Source organism: Pungitius pungitius, chromosome 1 (assembly GCF_949316345.1).
Source record: "Pungitius pungitius chromosome 1, fPunPun2.1, whole genome shotgun sequence".
Taxonomy (NCBI): Eukaryota; Metazoa; Chordata; class Actinopteri; order Perciformes; family Gasterosteidae; genus Pungitius; species Pungitius pungitius.
Window position 1 is genome coordinate 24641969 of NC_084900.1, and position 7678 is coordinate 24649646.

At 43.4% G+C, this 7678-nt stretch overlaps 1 protein-coding gene across 2 annotated transcripts in view; it reads right to left on the reverse strand.

Moving 5' to 3' along the window:
- The window catches only part of LOC119221890 (guanine nucleotide-binding protein G(I)/G(S)/G(T) subunit beta-1), a 30089-nt gene extending 22411 nt beyond the window's left edge, over positions 1 to 7678 (reverse strand). Inside the window, exon 1 of one of the 2 annotated variants that reach the window (XM_037478054.2) lies at positions 7419 to 7678. The gene's annotated coding sequence lies outside the window, so the exon portion shown is untranslated. Of the gene's footprint in view, positions 1 to 7247 lie in introns of both variants that reach the window. The other variant, XM_037478053.2, reaches the window with a different exon arrangement.

Below are 7678 nucleotides of genomic sequence, written 5' to 3' on the forward strand. Positions count from 1 at the left end.
ACCTTTATTATTGTTCGGTCTGAAACAGCCCGCCCAGTGACGGATGGTGCAGCAATATTGTTGTCCGGGTGGAAATCAGGATAAAGGTCGGTCCTGGATATTTTCGGGAGGGGCTTTGAAATTCGGGAGGGTTGACATGTCTGATTGTAAGATATGCAAAAGCGACATGGCCTGGCACGGGAGCACCACGGCAATGATTCATGATTTTGTGCCTAATATATTTAATTTTGCAGCTGTAAAGTATACATCATGCGATGTGTGTATGTTTTTTGTGTTAGTCCATTTTATTTGCTTACTTAGGGATGTTCAAGGAGCAATCTGTTAGTGCAAAACATATTTAGAAAGTGCACAGTCAGTTCTATTTTTCAATAAAGGGTTGGAAATTAATGTTTTTACATTTTTTATTTTTTTATCCGATTCATCGATTAATCGAACAAATAATCAACAGATGAATCGATTATTAAAATAATCGTTAGTTGCAGCTCTAATACAATACAAGTAGAATTTCTTCAATAACTAATCTACAAAAAAAATGGCTAAAACATTAAATCTATAAATCCAACATATTCCCAAGTTGCAACAAGTGTTACCAATTTTTTAAAAACAGACACTCCACGTATATTAAGGCAGTCACATTTAACTTAAAGCTTTTCCTGTCCTTTGCACAGTGCTTTGTGTTCAGCAGCATGCAGTTCAAGTTTCACCAAAATGTCACGTGACTGTCCTTCCGGAAAAATTATGGCTTCTAATTAGCACGGACGAGCGTCAAGACGTGTAGGGGAAAATATTTTGTCGGACATTTTTCAAGCTTTGTCAGTGGGTTTTTTGAGGGAAGCGTTTGTAATACAAGTTGTTGTAACTACTCAATTTGACATATCAGTGACACTCTGTAGCACAGCAAACTCCAAACACCAACCAACAAGTTACACCACCTGATGCGTTGCATGCAAAGTCCCCCATTTCCCCCAAAGCGTGTCCCTGGTTAAGTTCTTCTAATAAGAAAGAGCTACAATCTTTGACTTATATTATCAGGTGGGTCTTTCCATAAAGTCATAGTCCGTAATGTATCCGTTTGGGATTTTTTCATTTGCATCATAATCCCCTTCAGTGAAACATGCAAACACCACCTTCTGGTGCAGAGGGACACACCTCCTGTTTCACCCCTTTCTGTATTCAATCACATTTAAGAACACAAATAGTTTACTGGAGCCTTGAGCTCCAAACTGGCATTTAGGGTTAAAAATAGCACGTGAACCTGCAACTTGTAACATCGTAAAGTGTGTGTGTGTGTGCCAAACAGATGTTAAGTTACGTGACTATAACTTATACAGCTAGGCAAATTTCAGCTTAACTGTATGCAGGTAAAACTCAGCCGCCAGCAGATCTTCAACAAACAGTGGCAGCGCCTACCCAAGGCCACCTAGCAACAGAAAGCTACAACACAATCTTTAGCCCCACATTTGACTATGGATGTGCAACAACACGCATGACGAAACAGTTTCAGTTGTGTTCTGAGAAGCTCAGTAAGTGAAGAGGAAAAAGATTTTGATTGCTAAACCACAACACAGCAGAACTTAAGAGTGTAGTAATTATTGCCATAATGCAGCGGCCACCAGCAGTGGTGAATTTATATTAAGACTACATCCCATTTACTAACAAAAAAGCTGTCCGTCCCGGCGAGAATTTTAGCGCCTTTTGAGCAATAATCTTCGTCCATGCTACTTGCGGTCAAATAATACCTTCAGATTTTAGATCCACAACAGGTGCAGGCATTTGGTCAGCAATGCGTGTAATTCGTTATCTGCTTTGATATTGACCACCAGTGGTTGGCTTTGCTGCCGTTTGGTTTATTCTGCAAAATAATAATGCCATTGAGGAATGATTAATCAGGGAAGGACAAACTGTTTTGGTTGGTACCTAATCAAATAGCCTTTTCAACAACTTAAAACATCTCCCTTTTAGGAGATCGAAAACGCTGGAGATCAGTACAATAAAGTATTGTCTTTGAAACAATCATATTGCGATGAAATCATGACACACAACGACATGATATAAAATTATACTTGAATTGGTCAGAAAATCATTGTTTTGCACTGAAGTTCCTAATTAAATAAGAAAGTAGTGCTTTTCAGTTTGTTCTGTGGCTACTTAAGACAGGAATATATGTAAAAAAGCTTTAGTATGTGGCTTTTATATAGATCATGTATTGAACTACCAGATAATATAATTGTGACCTATCTAGGGATGGATATTGTTTTCTTTTTCCCCCAATACGGTGCCTAAACCGGTACTTTTTTTTTCCTTTTAAAAGTACAAAACGATGAATTATCAAACGTTAAAAGGGTGTTTATGCCATGGCAATTTTTTTCCTTCCAATTAACAATATATTAAATGTTTACAGAATACTGTAAAATAAAACTTGTTGTCTCGAGTTATTGACGTCATGATTGCAGCACAGGCAACACAGAACTGCATTAGGCACCAGCTTATGTGGTTTATCTACCGTGTGACAGAATTTATTATTTGTATATTTACACTTTGCTGCATAAAATGAAGACAAAATGAAAAGAATCAAACTGTCCTGTCTTTCACGTAACTGGGATGTAGTCACTGTGTCTGCAGCTCCATTGTGGCTTAACAACAAACAGAAGGAATGCCTCTACGTCCTTGGTTTACTACTTTGTGTGCAGAACAGCAGTGCCAATAAAGACAGGAAAGTTTATCACGTCTGGCAGCACGGCACAATTAGTCAAGGTAATCAATCCCAACCCGATGTTTTACTTCACTCTTCAATGTCACAACGTAGCCTGATCGCTGCTTCATATTTGATTGGTCACCTGCACATTCACAGCCACATTTGATCAATGAATACAGGAGGCTCAGAAGCTATGGCTTAACTTATTTTCTACTCTCAGAGCAACACACCACGATGATTATCACATCCTGGATTGAAACAAAAACATGGAAGTTTTGAATTCCTGCGAGTAACATCGAGGCCAGCCACACATCACAAATAGTGATAAATGATGCACTGAAGAATCAAGCTCAAAGCTAAAAAAGAAACAAAAACATTTAGGCATCCCTGGCCGGAACACAAGCTAATTCAAGATGGAAGATGGAAAAGCTCTTACCACAAGACCAGCCGCCTCCCAGAGCAACGTTGGACTGTTAAAGCAACCCTGTTAGACCCGGAAGTTACATAAAGAGAAAAGCATTTCCCTGACCTCAAACCTCAGGAGTGGAGGCTGCTGGAGGAGCTACAACACACTCTCAAGCCATTTGAGTGTGCTGCAGTTTCATCTCAGTGGGGCAATCTCAACTTGAGATGGTCTACGAAGACAATTCATCAAACATTACTGTAACTGAAGTGGTCACGAATCCCTGGTTTCACTGACTCAAAGCCCTGGCTCCATAAGAAGGTCTGTGAAAAGTTCAAGCCCACTCTGCACAAATAAAAAAGAAAAGCCCTCGGGTAGACTCCAAAGACCAGCCAGAATGACAAGCGGGGATGAGACGGAACCTCATCTGTCATTTAGTGCAAACAAAAGTTCTCAAGTAGTTTGGGGAACAGCCATTGCCTGAAAAACAAAATATATGTCCTCTGCGATGGTGGAAAGCAAATGAGGCTTGGTATCTCGCTTTGACAATTCTTCACTTTGTCACTAGGACTGGGTACCGAGAACCGGTACCAACATAGCACTGGTTCCTACACTACCGGTACCTACCGTACCAAAACGCAACTCAGATTTCGGTTCCTGAGCCAATTGAAACACTTTATTTACGCAGCCTGATGACACTGTCCTCGCAGCAGCTAACCATAGTCTACCGCTTGTGTAGCTACAGCGGCTAGCTAGCATCTACCTTATATTTCTATCTAGTCAGTGTTTCCCTCAGTTATTAAAGTGTGATCGTTCTTTCACAGCGCACTGCACTATTACCCCCGACAAACACAGGCAGACTCAGAGAAATTAATCCGCTTTTTATGATGTTAATAGACAGTTAACTAATGAATATTACTAGGCCAAAATGTGAGAATCCCGTCAGTCAGTCCAACAACTTCACACTGAAATGTTTGCGCGTCAATTTTGGTAAAAGCTAAAGATGCCTTATGAACATAGTTAAAAGCAGGATCATATCAGACATGAAGGAAAATCAGCACTATCACTGACCAAATCCACATAATCCCAAAGAGTGAAATCCCCAGAGATTTTAATCCTATTAATTTCCTGCACTCGCAGATTAACAAGAAAAAAACATACACATGAGTGGGATAAAAACAAAGACCCCTGAACGCACTAAAGGCCAATGACTTGGGTTCTAAACACATGGTCATTATCTTGTGTTTTACACTCATCCCACTGAAAAGCTTGGTTGTGTACAAATATATTTCAGACACATTACTGCCATTAAGGATTTCAGATAAGCGACACAACTTGTATCACTGTCTACATCAAAAGATTTTTCAGAAAGGCTGGCAAATCTAGCCATCTTTGTCCACCAGGGTCACTGGACAGAAAGTTGAATACACTCTGGGTGTCAGTATGGTTTAGGTCACGGCATTTAATGAAACAATGTTTAAAGCAGAGTGACATAACTTGCATCTCTTGGGTGTCAATACATGTTTTCCCTTATTAAAACAAATAAAAAAAGGTCAAAAGATTATGATCTGTCCACTGGTGTGTATATCCTTCGTTTTATATTTACAGTGGATTACTAGATGAAGAGAAAGCCATTAGATTCAAAGCTTCAAGTGTGTGGGGGGAGGGAGGGAACCAGCGCTTAAAGCGGAGGATGGATCGTAATCACTGCATTTGCAATTAAAAATCAGATTTATCTTTTTAATCTATCCAGTTATATCTAATAGATGGTGCTCATCCGGATTGAGAAAAATATTTCCAACTTCCTTGAGGTGTTTATACAGATGCTTAAAAATATGCCATTGGGTTTAATATCAAAATATGTTTAACAAATGTTTCTCATAAATCATACATGTATTGACCATGTTCCATCATATCAATGTTCTGTCAACACCCCTTCCCCACCGTGTTGTCCTGGATCTGAGGTGCACATATTGGACTCATCCGTGCAGGATTCCGCATGCGCCCTTAATACCTTTCAATCCAAGATACGTTCTGTACATTTCTACGACGGGTAAATCAAAGCAATCTAGTCCGCCAAGCCTGAACTCATCCGATGCTCGGCATCTGTCTCTGAGTCCCAGAAAAAGCGGTGATGAGAAAGGCTTTGAACGCCATCTTGTTCATTGCAGCTGCTTGGGCCCTGAATACAGGAACCCATTCATTCGAGGAGGCGGGAGGGAGGGGGCGCGCTGGCGACATGAATTCATCTGTGTGAACCCGTAAATACAAATAGCTCTGTTAATACACACCGAACGTGTCATGCCAGCGGGATATTTCCGGTAAAGCTTTGTGTGGAAGCCACGTCTGCTGGCCCTGAACGTTACATGCATGTTGCCCGGGTGCTGCAAGAGGCGCTCGGCTCGACTTCCTGCGACAGGCCGTCTCGACTCGTTTCTAAAGCATCTCCGGGCTCGCTCAGCGTGACCACTAAAACACAAATCTCAGAACTCATCTCTCGTGCTCGTAACACGCTATGCGGGTGTGCTAACCCCGGATCCGGCGTTTCGCTGCAGATACAGCGGCCTGGAGCATGAACTCGTCCGGCCCGGTGGAGCCGCTAAACATCTCACGCTGCAAACAGTCCCGTGATCGAGATAAACAGATTGGGGGAATCCAATTATCACAAGGCAATCTCGTTGTCGCATCGTTAAAAGAGAGAAGTTCAAATTGAGGTCGAACGGTGTGTCCGCTAAGCGACGTGGGTATAACACTCGTGGCACTAAAATGGCTAAAGCCCCAGCGGGTCCACGGCGGCGCGTATCCCCCTCTCTGCGATCTGGAAATCAGCGCTTCCGCTCGGCGAGAGACGTAAATACAGATTAGTTTTACACATCGTGCGCTCTTACAATCGCAGGACCGCCTTTCCCATTTTTGTTTTGCGTGCTTTGGGGGAGACCTTGCGGGGGAATGTTACCGTGCAACGTTAGCCGTGGCTGAAAGTAGCCCTCAACACCCGGTGGGTTGGTTTCGATTCACCGGATTGAGCGCTGCTAGGTCAACCAGCTCGTTTAAACACAGTTCGTCAAAATAACAGATTGCGACTGAGAAATGTGCCAAAAACTCTTCATTATTAAAAAGGCCAACCAGTCACCGCTGGAGTTAAACGGTCTTTTTTTAAACGGCTCTCGACAACAACACTGTCCGTATTCACGCTGGGTACGGTTATGTGTTAATGGTTCTGGCTTCCATGTTCGCAACACGTACACAGATCAGCCATACCCAACATATACACACACACACAGATCAGCCATACCGGGAGACAGACGTAGGCTGCTACTGGCGTGGACTGGCCGTGGAGCAGCGGGGGTGGTGGGGGAGAATATGTTGGTGAAGTGGCCACATCTAGACTCGTTTCGCTGGTGTTCGCATGGTGCTATGACGTTACGTTTAACACCACGAGAGGAAGTAACTAAATCCAAACTATATTCACGTCTGTTGGAGCTACGCAAGTAGAAGAAGTTGTAATTATGTCATTATCGTAGCTCGCCAAAGGGTTGGCCAACAATGACCCGAGTAGCGAACGTGCCATCAAATTAGCTCACCTGGTAACGTTAAATAACTAGATGTGAAACGTGTGCCGACATACAGATCCAACATCTCGGGAATAAGTGTGCTCGATATTCCGATTTAACGTCAACTCGAGCGCGCCCCGTGTTGTGATATTGTTCGTATAGATGGGCTAGAGTTTGAAACAAATAGCGATATTTGCAATGAGAAGCAGGAAGGTACCCGGACGTTGGAGAGGGGTGCTGCTAACCTAGCAAGCCTTCACCAACTAACCGTTAACCTTCTAGTTTACCCACGCGGGGCTTCGACTAACCTCACCAGCTTGCCGCATGGAAACATCACACACTAAACCAGCTAAATATTATCCTGCCGAATTTGGAAACGGGGTTAACGCAATGTGTTAAGTTTTCTTTCAGAGTGACCCACACCCACTCTCTTGGCAGCAGCAAGAGGCTAGCATCGGGCTAGCGGCAGCTAGCGCTAACTCTACCACTTTTAACCCCTTTCGTTCATCTTCCCCGCTCGAAAAGCTAGCAAAGTGCACAGCCACTTACTGCATTTCCAGAGGCGCACATTCAAACATTAAATACACATCCTTACCCGCGTTCAGTCGAGGGTATCCGTTGTTTATATCACATTGACTGGAAACCGCTAAATCTTGTCTCCCCTCTCTCCGCCCAGGCGCCTAAGATTTAGCTAGCGTTAGTTAAGCTACCGAGGAGCGGCACTCCCCGAACCCAGTTTTTGACCCGCCGAGGGGGGGAGACACACCGGCACAGAGGCGCAGAGATACGTCGGTGTTCACCCAGAAAGACGTGGCACAGTTCCGTATGGCGCGGTCTTCCGTTTCAACGAAAATTCCAACTCAAAGCAAAAAAAATCCCTTCTCGTCTTCCCCACCGTCGTCGTCCCTCTTCTTTTTTTTCTTCCTTCACGCCAGGATCTCAGTCGCTTCTTCCTCCGGCCATCAAACAGCAGAGATGGGCGCGGTAACCCTGCACTCAGGTCTGGGAAACCCCACGTTACGGCAG